The sequence below is a fragment of the Lithobates pipiens genome, unplaced genomic scaffold (assembly GCF_037356315.1).
Source record: "Lithobates pipiens isolate NorthernLeopardFrog02 unplaced genomic scaffold, aLitPip1_a1.2 Scaffold_8, whole genome shotgun sequence".
In the NCBI taxonomy this organism is placed as follows: domain Eukaryota; kingdom Metazoa; phylum Chordata; class Amphibia; order Anura; family Ranidae; genus Lithobates; species Lithobates pipiens.
Genome location: NW_027507903.1, coordinates 199,391,452 through 199,406,658, shown reverse-complemented (window position 1 = coordinate 199,406,658; position 15,207 = coordinate 199,391,452).

The window sequence follows — 15,207 nt, the reverse complement described above, 5'->3', positions numbered from 1 at the left end:
ATTATTCCAACATGATAACGACCCCAAATACACCTCCAAGATGACCACTGCCTTGCTAAAGAAGCTGAGGGTAAAGGTGATGAACTGTTGATGCATGTCTCCAGAACTAAACCCTATTGAGCATCTGTGGGGCATCCTCAAATGGAAGGTGGAGGAGCGCAAGGTCTCTAACATCCACCAGCTCCATGATGTCATGATGAAAATTAGAGATACAGCCCAATGTCCCAGATGTAAAGGGAGCCCGCTAATTTAATACATATGCTATAGAGATGCCCTAAACTCCATCACTACTGGCATGAGGTTGTGTCTATGATTAACAAAATTTTGGGACTGGGCTGTCTCCAGAGATGGGGGGATGTCTTTTCGGCATCCTGGATAAATCGGGAATTCCGGGTGACTATATGGTATCAATTACAAGGAGCCTTTTCCAGGCTCGTAAGCTTATAGTAAAAAAATGGATATCACCATTTCCACCTACAGTAGCAGAATGGAAAACACAAGTAAGGGAAACCCTAATTAAGGAAAGATATTATTTTCTACACAGAGGCTGTCCAGGGAAATTTGAAAAGATTTGGAGTAGATTGTCTGATATTTTGGATGTATGATGAGACGGGAGTAGATAAACTTATGAGTAAGGGGGAGAGAGGGAGGAAACATGTGGGCTTGGTTTGTGTTTTTTTTTTCTGCCTCTCAATACGTACCTGGGTTGTATGTTTTTTTTGTTGTCTGTATGTAAAAGTAATAAAAAAATTATTTGATTCAAAAAACTTCTCACTACCAACGGGAGCCCACCAAAAAAGGTCAGACATTTGGATGGTATATTTGCATTTATTTATAGGTTTTGAATAACTGAATTTCATTTTTACATTCAAAATAGTTTTTAGCAGATCTTCAAGCGTGTGATAATCAGGAATGTCAGCATGATAATTCATGCAAACTATTGGTGCATAAGAATCTTTTCATTAGTGTCAGTAAAAAAACATCCAATTATTAGTGAATTTTAATGAATCGTTTTATTGTCTTTGTCAGCTTTTGTTAAAGAAAATGATTTCCCAGGAAATGGACTTTGGCAATAACATACAGTCTATTACATATAACTCTTAATATGGTATTATTCCTCATCTTCTATTTTACCAACTATGTTGTAAAGAAAGCAAAGCATAAAATGGCTAGCTTAATTTTACAAAAATCTCAACAATGTTTGTTAGCAAACCATGTATAGTAAAGTGATAACTGACAAGAATATTCCAGCACCCTCTATGTAGAACATATTGTGTATGTGTTAAGATTTATGAAATTTAGGACAGCTGACTTGAAGAATATGCAATGGATTCTAATTACTTAACAGAGGAGAAAAACACAGATTTGTTAAAGATGCAGTGACAGCTCCTGATGTCTGCTGAGGAAATGTATTTAATGTGCACATTTGTTTCCAAGTCAACTACTAAATTGAATTAAAACGGGGGCACAAAACTGTAGCTGGCCAATTTATTTCTAAAGTAGACATTCTGCGGATGTTTATTTTTTATGTATTAATAGGGACAATATGAGATGCTCAGATGATCTCATTTTTTAAAAGAAGACCAATGTTACCTCTTGTCTTACATTTTATGAGTATGGACATCACATAATGGTGTTCTCTTGTAGTTTCTGTCTCCAAGGTACTAAAATGCAAAAGAGTCACATCCTTGTCATAAGTTTTTGGAAAATGAAGAAATATATGTTTTTCTTTTTTACATACTGTCACCAGTGCAGTACAGCGTCATCATATAATGGGTGTGGCAGTGATCAGGGACACTGACTGGTGACAGTATAAAAAAATAATAATAATAATAATACATTTTTTCAAATTTTTTTTAATAATATATTTTACCACACTTTGGCCAGAGCAATGTAATGTTACCATAGTAACATTGTACTACTCTGGGGAAGTGGTTAGTATTTTTTTTTTACACATTATATTTGCATTACATTGCTATATGCAAGCATTTTGCAGAATGAAATCGATTCATTCAGTTTGTTTTGTTGTGATTAGCTGTGATTGGTCAGAGTTAATCACATGATACAGATGGGCTGTGATTGGCCCTATCTGTACCATATGATCACACTGACCAATCACAAATAGCAACACAATTGTATACAATGAATGGCTTGAAAGGAAGTTGTCATGTAACCTGCTGTGATTGGTTACAGTGCTTACATGGTATCGGCAGCAGGCCAGTACAGTGATCAGTCATCTGTTGTGTCTGATGGATGCAGCTGGTGACGGACCGCGCCGATGCGTGGCCCCGATCTGGGAGCAGATCATATGACGTCTGCCCGGATCAACGAGAGGTTCCCACCGGTGTCATCTTGCCATATGCCGAGTGGGAACTGGAAAAGTATACTTAAAGTCATAATTGTTTTTATTTTGCTTAGGGCGGGGACTGGTTAAAATCCTTGGCAAGTTTCTTTTTTTTGCTCTCTGTCTCATTGGTGGAGATTTTCCTTTTTTCCCTGTCTCAGAGACACAACAGTAAGTGAAATTAAATCAAAGGTAGATTTGACAGTTGTTATTAAAACAAGTATCCCCACTGGAAGATTTGCCTATATTATTGTTCCTGTGTCAACTTCAAATTTGGGGTTTTTCTCACTTTCAGTCTCAGACACAGGACAAACAGATAAGAAGAATTATCCTAGAGAGGTCAAAGACAGCAATAAAAACTTGACATGAGTTCTAACCCGTCCCACTCTATCCAAAAATGAAAAAAAAAATATTTAGGTGTATATCAGAGAACTTTAACTTTAAAGCAAGCTTCATTTGCTGTACTGTTTCTTTTGCCAACCTATAGTGCTCTGGGAGTCATTTGTCATGTATTAAATGCTTATTTGTAAAACAGAAATTGGGGTTGAATCTAACTTCAGCTTGTTCAATTAAAGCAGAGTTCTGCCTCGGAAAATAAATAAATAAAAGTTAACAGCTACAAATATTGCAGCTGCTTACTTTTAACATAAGGACACGTACCTGCTCAGGGAGCCCATGATGTCCTCACCCAAAGCCGATTCGTCTCTCGACTCCGGGTGCAGGTGCCGACATCCTCACTAGGGGAAACAGGAAGTGAAGCCTTGCGGCTTCACAGAATGTTTCCTACAGCACATGCACGAGTCTTGCTGCACGATCTGAATGGGGGAGAAGGAAGAAAAAAGAGGAAAAAGCGCCAGGGCGGTATTTTGCAGCATAAAAAGGTTTTAATTATAAATACATAACAAGTAGTGTGGCAAACTAAAATGAACTCACATCGTACTAGGGTGGTGGGGGCTAACCCCATCCAGCATGGGAGGCAGAAACCACTGCTGTGTCCTGGTGTTGTGGAGCCGCAATTGCCTGGTGTCAGTAGGGAGCTGAAGCCATACGGGATCTCAGAGGGACGCCAGCTGGCTTGTTCAGCATGGAGGTATTCAGAGCTGTCACACTGGGGAACCGCCCACTATTGTTGTAGCCAATCAAACGTGTTTCGGAGGCTTTGGCACGCCTCCTTCGTCAAATCCGAATGGTCCCTGCTGTCTCTCAGGAACTGTGTGTCTCCTAGAAGACAGCGGTGGGAAGGAGGAGGGGCCGGACATTACATAGTTTGCCACACAATGTGCGCGGATCTATGCACAGAAGTGGGAGCAGATACCTGGATTTGGCAGGTATCTGCTTCCCTCTTCCCCCTAGAAGCACTTGTAGGCACAGCTTCTGCCACCTGTTAGACCTCAGATACAGGCAGCAGCTTTTCAGAGCAATGGAGGCTCCTCTAGTTTCCTAGTCTGCCAAGGGAGGAATTCCCCTCACTCTGAACTGCCTGGTCTGGTGGGTGGTTTTTAATGAGGAGGGGAGACATTTGTACTGGGCAGGGTTTTTTCACTAGTAGGAGGGAGGGAGAGGGAAAATGGAATGATTTGGGGAAAAACATTTTTTTATCCCCTTCTCTCTCTCTTTTCCAATATTAATTTTCATATTTTTTTGTACATTTGATGATGTTGGTTTTAAATTAATTTATCATGTGCTTATAATCAATGAAGGTGTTTCTCTGCCTTTGCTTGGTAGACACCCATAAATACATGTCTATGTTTTTTATAACTATCTATGAGTAAAACTCCAAAAGACTGAAATGCATCAGTGGGTTATTCTGTGTTTTCTGTGCATGATTAATAAAATAAATTTTCTATTTGATGTACTGTGTATACATTCTTGAAGAGATTGTTTCATGTGCTGTTTGAGAGTGGAGATTTTAGGAGAGGGTGAGCGAAATCTTTCCTGTAAATCGGTACTTAGATGGAGGGGTTTACTAGTGGGAGGGGGGATCAGTACTGTGGGGAAGATCTGTACTGAGGAGGGGAGAGTTTTTGGCATGGTAAGGTAGGTAATTTTTGTTGAATACTGTCAACTAACCTGTGCATTATAGTAACATGCAAAATCTGGAATATTGTTGCACTCCTTGGTATCTTTTTGAAGCATTAAAATCACATCATAGGTATGACAGGAATGTAAAAGGTAACGCGTTTCATGCTAAAGTCAGTGAGTAATGAAACCTCATATGCATTGCATTAAATATATATATATATATATATATATATATATATATATATATATATATATATATATATATATATATATATATATATATATATATACAGTGGTGTGAAAAAGTGTTTGCCCCCTTCCTCATTTCCTGTTCCTTTGCATGTTTGTCACACTTAAGTGTTTCGGAACATCAAACCAATTTAAACAATAGTCAAGGACAACACAAGTAAACACAAAATGCAATTTGTAAATGAAGGTGTTTATTATTAAAGGTGAAAAAAAATCCAAACCATCATGGCCCTGTGTGAAAAAGTGATTGCCCCCTAAACCTAATAACTGGTTGGGCCACCCTTAGCAGCAACAACTGCAACCAAGCGTTTGCGATAACGTGCAATGAGGCTTTGAGGTGGAATTTTGGCCCACTCATCTTTGCAGAATTGTCCTAATTCAGTTACATTAGAGGGTTTTCGAGCATGAACGGCCTTTTTAAGGTCATACCACAACATCTCAATAGGATTCAGGTCAGGACTTTGGCTAGGCCACTCCAAAGTCTTCATTTTGTTTTTCTTCAGCCATTCGGTGGTGGACTTGCTGGTGTGTTTAGGATCATTGTCCTGCTGCAGAACCCAAGTTCGTTTCAGCTTGAGTACACGAACAGATGGTCGGACATTCTCCTTCAGGATCTCTTGGTAGACAGCAGAATTCATAGTTCCTTTTATCACGGCAAGTCTTCCAGGTCCTGAAGCAGCAAAACAGCCCCAGACCATCACACTACCACCATCATATTTAACTGTTGGTATAATGTTCTTTTTATGAAATGCAGTGTTCCTTCTACGCCAGATATACTTGGACACACACCTTCCAAAGAGTTCCACTTTTGTCTCATCGGTCCACAGAATGTTGTCCCAAAAGTCTTGGGGATCATCAAGATGTGTTGTGGAGAAATTGAGACGAGCTTTGATGTTCTTTTTGCTCAGCAGTGGTTTTCTCCTTGGAACTCTGCCATGCAGGCCATTTTTGCCCAGTCTTTTCCTGATGGTGGAGGCATGAACGCTGACCTTAACTGAGGCAAGTGAGGCCTGCAGTTCCTTGGACGTTGTTGTGGGGTCTTTTGTGACCTCTTGGATGAGTCATCGCTGCGCTCTTGGGGTAATTTTGGGCGGCCGGCCACTCCTGGGAAGGTTCACCACTGTTCCATGTCTTCGCCATTTGTGGATAATGGCTCTCACTGTGGTTCGCTGGATTCCCAAAGCTTTGGAAATGGCTTTATAACCCTTTCCAGACTGATAGATCTCAATTACTTTCTTTCTCAATTGTTCCTGAATTTCTTTGGGTCTCGGCATGATGTGTAGCTTTTAAGGATCTTCTGGTGGACCTTACTGTGTCAAGCAGCTCCTATTTAAGTGATGCCTTGATTGTGAACAGGTGTGGCAATAATCAGGCCTGGGTGTGGCTAGAGAAATTGAACTCAGGTGTGGACAACCACAGTTATAGTATGTTTTAACAAGGGGGGCAATCACTTTTTCACACAGGGCCATGATGGTTTGGATTTCTTTTCACCTTTAATAATAAACACCTTCATTTACAAATTGCATTTTGTGTTTACTTGTGTTGTCCTTGACTATTGTTTAAATTGGTTTGATGTTCCGAAACACTTAAGTGTGACAAACATGCAAAGGAACAGGAAATGAGGAAGGGGGCAAACACTTTTTCACACCACTGTATATATATGATACAAGTGAGCATGGTTTGGCAACTAAGCAATTGAACAGGCCTTAATGCCCTGCTGCTGCAGATACAGTATATGTAACTGTGAAGTTCTAGGGTGTTCCCCATCGGTGTCTTAAAACTGTGACCGAGTTGTCACTGACAGGGGCTTAAATTGTTACATAGTTATATAGTACTTTGTGCGGCAAACTATGCAATGTCCGGCCCCTCCTCCTCCCCCCCCCCCTCCTTTCTTCTGGGAGACACACAGTTCCTGGCAGACAGCGGGGACCATTCAGATCTGATGAAGGAGGCGTGCCAAAGCCTCAGAAACACATTCGATTGGCTACAACAACAGTGGGCGGTTCCCCAGTGTGACAGCTCTGAATACCTCCATATATATAGTACTGGTTAAAAAAAGACACAAGTCTATCCAGTTCAACCCCCCCAAAAAAAACAACCAACCAAACCAGAGGAAGGCAAAAAAACAAAACAACAAAGCATGGTCCAATTTGCTCCGGGTGGGAGCAATTCCTTCCCCAGATCTCCAAACAGGCAACTGGATATTCCCTGGATCAACTTTACCTATAAATATATTAGTATCTATTTATATTTTATGCATTTAGGAAAGAATCCAGACCTTTTTTAAAACAATCTACTGAGCTGGCCAGACCCAGCTCTTGAGGGACTCTCTTACGCATTTTCACAGCTCTTACTGTGAAGAAGCCCTTCCATATTTGGAGGTTAAATATCTTTTCCACTAGACATAAAGAGCGCTCCCTTGTCCTGTATGATGACCTTAAAGTGAATAACTCTACGCTGAGTTCACAATATGTACCCCCCCCCCGGTAATCTCCTCTTTTTAAGAGAGAATAAATTCAGTTACTCTAATCTTTCCTCAAAGCTGAGATCCTCCATGCCTCTTATCAGTTTGGTTGCCCTTCTCTCTACTTTCTCCAGTCCCCCGATATCCTTTTTGTGAACTGGTGCCCAAAACTGAACTGCATATTCTAGATGAGGTATTACCAAAATTATGTCTCTATCTCTGCAGTTCATACCTCCTTTAATATAACTACGATTTTGCTTGCTTTGGAAACTACAGCTTAGCATTACAAGCTGTTATTAAACTTATGATCAACCAGAACACCCAGATCCTTCCCCATCATTGATTCCCCCAGTTATCCCCCCCCCCCCCAGTATGTATGATGCATGCATATTCTTAGCCCCCAAGTGTATACATTTATATTTATCAACATTAAACCACATTTGCTCAGTTATTGCAAGGACATCCACTGCATAGCTTGATGTCCTCTGCAAAGACTGAAATGGTACTTTTAATCCCAGACCCAATATCATTAATAAAGATATTAAAAAGGAAGGGTCCCAACACTGAACCTTGGGGTACACTACTAATAACCTTAGACCATTCAGAGTAAGAATCATACTACCACTACTCTCTCAATTCTGTCTTTTAGCAAAGTTTTCTATCCATTTACAAACTGATATTTCCAAGCCTGTAAACTTTACCTTACACATTAGCCGTGTGTGCGGAACTGTATCAAACACTTTTGCAAAAGCCAAGTATACCATATCCACAGCCACCCCTCTGTCTAAGGTTTTGCTCATCTCCTCATAAAAAGACATCAGATTTGCTTGACAGCTTCTTTCTTTTATGAATCTATGCTGTCTATTACTTAATTTTTTTTTCTCACAAAAACTCATGTACGTGATCTTTTATTAAACTCTCCAGTATTGTCCCAATATAGATGTTAAACAAACAGGTCTACAGATACTTGGTAAAGATTTTGACCCCTTTTTAACATGTGTGCATGTGGTGCAAATGTCTGAGTTTGTTTGTACTAACTATTGCACTTAAGTCTGTTTCTGTATTTGGGCTTGTCCTTTCTGTCTTGTGTATCCTGGGCTGACCTCTATTGATTTTTGCTTCTTATCTTCTTATCCAGTTGCCTGAATCAGTATATATTTCTGTTAGTGTCTGTTTGTCACTGTATCCTATGGTTCCTTTTATGGCTTTTTGTCTGTTGTGTACTTTTTTTAAATGTTTACCTTTTTGTGGTTATACAGCTAAGCAATTCAGTTGAATGGATACCCGCATTTGGCATATATATATATATATATATATATATATATCATATTCCCTTTCCAAAAGAAGGGACAAACCTCAACAGGGAGGGAGGATTGGATGTGCTCTTTTCTGATCCTCATTGTCTTCTGCCCACTCATGACACATCCGCTATTCCTTTAATAGGTTGAGACTTGTGCCAGAGGACCAACTGTCAACTGTTCTACCAATCCCTGGTAAATATATATATATATATATATATATATATATATATATATATATATATATATATATATATATATATTTTTTTTTTTTTTATTGCCTTAACTGAATTTAATTAATTAAAATTATAGGTCTGCCACAATCTCACAGGCCCTTCTTCTTTATGGGATCGTAGTCCTGCAAACCTGTGGTTTAAATTGGCCATGGCCTTTTATTTATAGGTAGAATTATTAAACCAATTTATATCAACTTTCAAACAATTTGAAATAATCAATACATAGCATATGTTAAAATCTTCTTAATAACGATATATATATATATATATATATATATATATATATATATATATATATATATCTCAGCCATTTAAGCTCAAGCTATAACTGTAACATCAACTATAATATCCCATATGCCAGGCTCAACCCTTAATGAGTCTGGCACCCCACCATGGCAACAGACAATGCAACACAGGTTTAAAAATCTAAATTTCAGATATCAAGAGCAATATCAGATAAATGCACATTGTCTGGTCTATAGAAACCAGGCAAACCACCTTCCAAGTTCACATGTCGAAACGACACACCATGAACAAAAGGCATGAATTTATCCATAGTCCTATTCATTTTTTTAATGATTTTTTTCTAAATACTTACGCTCAGAGCATAACAACCAATCAAGTCGAGGGATTACTTCAGAAAAAACTAAGACAGTGTTAGGTAAAATAGCATGCAAGCAAAAAAGATAAAGCTTAATCTGAGAAATTAACTCTAACGTTTTGCATTTACCAAAATCATTACCAGATAAATGTATGATAATGACCCGAGGTATGGGCCAGCAATCATGTAAAGGAGACAAAACAGGATGTAAATCACTCCAACACATACAACATCTTCCATACCGATGTATATTAAAACTTGTAGAAGGTAATCCTAAATGATTGCCATAGACTCTCCACTCAGCTCTCTTCTGAGCCCAAAAAAACATAAGAGTGCCCAAAAATCCAGACGTTACAGAGAGCACCTAAAATTAAAAACAAAGATTAGGTTTAACATATGCTCTATACCAATTAGACCACCAAACTCCAATCTTTTTAACAACACAACAGATTCATTAAGACCAATCATAGCTGCTTCAGTGGCTGCACCTACACAAATTGAGTGAGATGAAATTTGCAGATGTTCTAAACCTAATACTTTAAGGCATCTATTCAGAACAGCCTTGAATTGATAAATAGTCACTGGTGAACCCGTGATAGGAATCAGAAAATGTTTATTAGACACAGGTCTTACTTCCAAAAATTGGCCTACCAACGAGAAAACACAATAGCGAGCACCCAGATTAGCTCACAAAGTAGTCCATCGACCATGACCCAGAGGATCAGTTTTACTTTTACATAACAACACCTAAAAATAATCAATTTTAATAAAGATATCCCTGGACAATAGACCAGTGTAATCAGCAATTTTATGTGGACGTAATTCAGAAATCTGAAAGGCCCCAAAAAAACATAAAAAAACGTAAACAATAAGGATTCATAAGGGAAATAATATGCATCCCTAGAAACGTCACAAAGACAACCCAAAAGATCAACAGAAATTGTTAATCTTGTATCAGAAACAAAGTATTTCCTTCTGTAACCCTTTAAAGCATGTTTAGCAGAGAAACATGACATACAGGATCTGCTGCCATCCAGCATAGGTATAAAAAAGGAAACACTCAACAGAGTTTTAACAATATGAGAATGTGAATAACCATGAGACATGAAAAAATAAGAAAGGATAAAACGAATCCTTCGGAAAAGGGGGTTTGACATTGCCCAGAAGAAAACAAGAAGGAACACCATAAGGACCACACAGCTTTAGACGCTGCCCACGTGGAAGATGCCAAAGAAGCCTTAATAGCAACGAAGACAGGATTCACCAAAGGTCACATAAGTGTTGAGGGCATAACTGGCCAATTGGATCCACATCCGATACCAAGCGCTTGAATTCTTGAATCTGAGAGTGGGACAAAAAGGATAACTCAATAAATGTAGAAAAAAGTTCAAAATAATGACACAAAAGCAAACATCCCATCGGGAGACACTTATCAAAGTAATATTCACCCTGAAAATGAAAACCCAAAGAGTTAAATGCTGATGGGTGAATAGGAAGTAGCCAAAAAGCTGACATACCATCAGCTTTAGCAAGTAAAGCAGAAGCACCAACTTTTCTAATTTTGAATAGTGCATCATCAAAAGAAGAATATTGCACAGAACACCATGTCAGATCAATATAATTGTTTAAAGAAAAACCACTGGGAAAAGATATATCAATCGAAAAGTGTTTGGTTCCTTTTTTGGAACAATACCTAGTAGTGAAACCTGAAAATTTACAAAAGGAGGAGTAGAAAAAGGATCCACAATCCTACCTTCATGCAATTCCTTTTTAAATTTCTCATGAACAATAGCCATGTGAAAAGAAACCAAACGAAAAAGAAGGCAAATGAAAGCCAAATAAAAAATAATCACGCAAGATGAGCGCCGTCTGAGGCTCTAAATATATTAGAAGCCCCGGCAACATTCATAGTATTCTCCCTGGCGTTGTTGCTTTTAAGAAAAAGCTCCTTAGATGGAGTAGAATTACTGGATGACAATTTCTTAAAGCAGCGGGAAGCCGGGTGTGAACCAGTACAGTAACATTTGCATAGCCCATCATTAAAATGAAAACACACCCCTCGTCGATACAGGCTCGTGTTAGTGGAAGTATTAACCTTAACTGTCGTTTGTTTTTGAGGCAATAAAAGTTTGAGCCAGAGGCCGACATCCTTTGTGCCCCACTTCATTGATTTGTGTGCAGATAATTTTTTGCTAAAGGCCTCGTCGCAATAAAACCAAGAAAAACCTGGGAAATTTTTGTATGCCTCTAGAATAATCTCTACTTGCTGGAATAAACCAGAACAGAGATCTGGACGCTTCTCAACCAACACGCTGGCGTAAATGCAAAATGCCTGCAGCCAGTTATGAAATGAACGTGGGGCATTTCTCCCTTTGTCATCATCCTTACGATCACCTTCTTTCTTATCTGATCTATGTTCATGAGTGGACGGAAGTAAAGATAGAATTTAAATATATTCCTCCTTCCAAATTTTTTCTTTTATCGCCCCAGGCAAATGAAGACCTAGAGGAACAATTTGCACACCAAAACTTCTTTTAAACAAGATTCTGGGACAAGCAAAGAAATCTCCACAACAGGGGCATCTTTAGCTACAGTTGCCATAACAATTGAAGTGGCAATAGGAATGCTATTTGGCTCAGATAAAGGATCCAGACACACTGAAACAACAGTATTAAATGAAGCAGCAAACATAGACATAAAGTTAGAAAAATAACACATGAAATCCTTAAAACGTGAAAATTCGTTAGACTCACTAGAAGGAGTTGAAACCACAGGAACGGGAGTGCACACGACAGTAATGGGACTAGATGACAAATTTAATTTCTTAATGAACTTTAAATAAAATAAAACTGATAACTTACTTCTGTGGTATGAATGGCCGCGGCCCTTTATTTTATTGGCATGACGATATATATAGTAACTAACTTAACATTAAACAATATACACACATTGACGATATAACCTTTATAATCATCTTTAGATTATAAAATACCAAAAAAGGTTCAGCTTTAAAAGCTCGAACCCATAAAGTAATGCCAAAAAACTATACCAACAATGAAAAAAAAAGATGGGCTACCAAATAAAAGGAGGGAAGGGGAAGGACCACGACATAAGGGGGGGGGGGGGGTGGGTGCCTTTTTATTCTGCTGCAACCGTTGTTCTGATAAATTTGTTGGTTATTTTCCTTTTATAACCTTCTGTTTATTTTCATAGGTTCGTTGGATCACCTGATGTAACTGAAGAATATTCTGGAAGATTGATCAGGTGACCAGGTAAGTAACCAATTAATTACTGATATGTAATATATAACGGAAATTCCCTTGTCCCTATTCTCATATGTAGGGGGCGCTAGTATGCTCCCCCTACTCCTATGAGGCGAACCGTCCGGCTCAAGAAACATTTGTCCACTGCCAGTCATCATGACAACAGGATCTGCTGTCATTAAAGGAACCACAGAAGTCATCTGTGGCCTTGTAACCAAAGCAACAGCACTAGAAGGATTAAATTGAGAAGCAGAATAATTATTGAGATTAAACAAATCATCCTGAGATGCTTTAGTACCTCTAGTTTTAAATAACCTTTTTTTTCCTACTTCCCTAGTGACTGGATCAGCCAGGGAATCGAACCTGAGTGGTCGCTTGTAAGGTCTCTGTGTAACTCATTGTGGACAGACTGCGCATGTATATGCAATCTCCGACGAAGTTGAAGACCAAGCATCAATCATGACTGGAGGCCAGCCTGAAGTCGATGATGACGCAGGCGAAGCTGTCGACACAGGAAAACGAGACACCGAAGATCCGCAGGAAGCATTGTAAACAGAAGGGAGGAGATGAGAAGATGATCCTGTCCAGGGCACTGGGGAATCGGTTACAAGGGATCCAGGGGGGAACATATCAGAGGCGGGCAAGGCAAGAAGCTGCCCTAGAATACAGGAAGAAAGAGGCATTGACGCGTCCAGCTATCACCATCTTCTGTCCATCCGTTCCATCATTTGTCACGGCCTGTCATTTATTATGCAAAGTAAATGCTCCATGATTGGTAAGCGCAGATGTGCTCCTTTCTGATCCTCGTTGTCTTCTGCCCACTAATGATGCATCCTCTATTCATTTTATAGGTTGAGGCTCGTGTCAGAGGACCGTTTTTTGGGGAATCTGTCAACTCATCAACCAATCCCTGGTAAGTATATATATATATATATATATATATATATATATATATATATATGTATGTATATATATATATAATTTTATTTTTTTTGCCTAAGCTGACTTTAAAATTATAGGTCTGCCACGATCCCACAGGTGGTGGGGGCGGGGACATTTTATGCCCTGCCCTTCACCTTTAATGTCATCTGTTTCTGTAGGGGTCCCCCAAGACTCTGTTCTTGGACTGCTTCTCTTCTATATCTACACCTCCTCCCTTAGTCACTTGATAACCTCCCATGGCTTCCAATACCATCTCTATGCCGATGGCACCCAAATCTATCTCTCTACTCCTCAGCTTACTCCTTCAGTCTCGTCTGGCATTACTAACCTACTAACTGACATACCAGCATGGATTTCACACCACTTTCTTAAACTAAATCTCTCTAAAGCTAAACTGATGATAATCCCCCCCGCCTGTGCCCCCATCCATGACTTTTCCATCAAAATCAATAATGCAACCATCAATCCCTCCCCTCATGCCAGGGTGCTAGATGTATGTTGTGTGTCTATGTATGTGGTCCCTGTAAGTCTCGTGTCTGTGAAACTGGATTTTATGTGGGTAATTTTCATGAACTGTGTTTATCTATTTATTTAATATTGATTATTTGCATTTGAATTAATTAAATTCTAGAAATAAAATATTATTGCTTTTTTAGCATTAAAAGAACTATTCATTGTTGCTAATAGTAACCTCTTCACATGACGGGCTTGCCGCCATGTACATCTCTTTTCTCTATATATTGGTTACGGCAACAACGCCCTAGGGGGGAATGTTTCAATTGGGAGTCCTTTCTGTATTATTATTAGTGGCTAAACTTGCGTTTCCCCTTTCCCTTAATTTTGTAATAGTTGTAAACCTAGACTCTGACCTATCCTTTCAGCCCCAAATCCAATCATCGTCAAAAGACTTCACCTCTGTAACATCTCAAAAATTCACCCCTTTTTAACTAATGAAACCACCAAGCTACTCATTCACTATCTTGTTATCTCTCGCCTTCACTATTGCAACTCCCTTCTCATAGGCCTACCTCTCCAAAGGCTATCCCCTCTTCAGTCTATCATTAATGATGCTGCCAGACCTATCTACCATACCCACCACTCAGTGTCTGATACTCCTCTCTACCAATCCCTACATTGGCTTCCGGCGTCAGGAGCCAGGCCAGTAGTCATACACAGAGTATCAGCCAGGGACAAGGCCGAAAGCAAGGTCAGATGTAAGCCAGAGCATACACTGTTAATCAGTCAGCAGAGGAGTCCAGAAGAGCAAGCCAGAGGTTATACATGGGTAGAGCAGACAAGCCGAGGGTCAAAGCCAGGAATGGAGACAAGACAGATCAAAGGCAAGCTGGGTCGGTAACAGGAAATACCAAAAGTATCAAGAACAGGAACACAGGAATACATAGGGGTGCTGAATATCATCCAACAAGTGGCTGATGCTGCTGGCTTTAAATAGGCCACTGGGAGCCAGAATCCTTCATGCATAGTGCGCGCCTTGGTGCATGCGTATGCATATTAGCATTGGCAAATTTCTATGTGCCAATGGTAAATTTTCTATGCGCCAATCTATGATTCTGCTGGGCATTAGCAGATGTAGAACAAGTATAAATCCGCAAATATATACAATACAGCGCTAGCAAAAATAATATAAGTGAAAATAATGAACATAAGAGTCCATAAAAAGTGACTGAAGTGCTCCGATCCAAAAATGCAAAAAGTGCAAAGTGCTTCAGAAATTTCAGAAATCCTGTTTCCCCACTCACCAAATCACAAAGAACCCCAGCTTTTCAG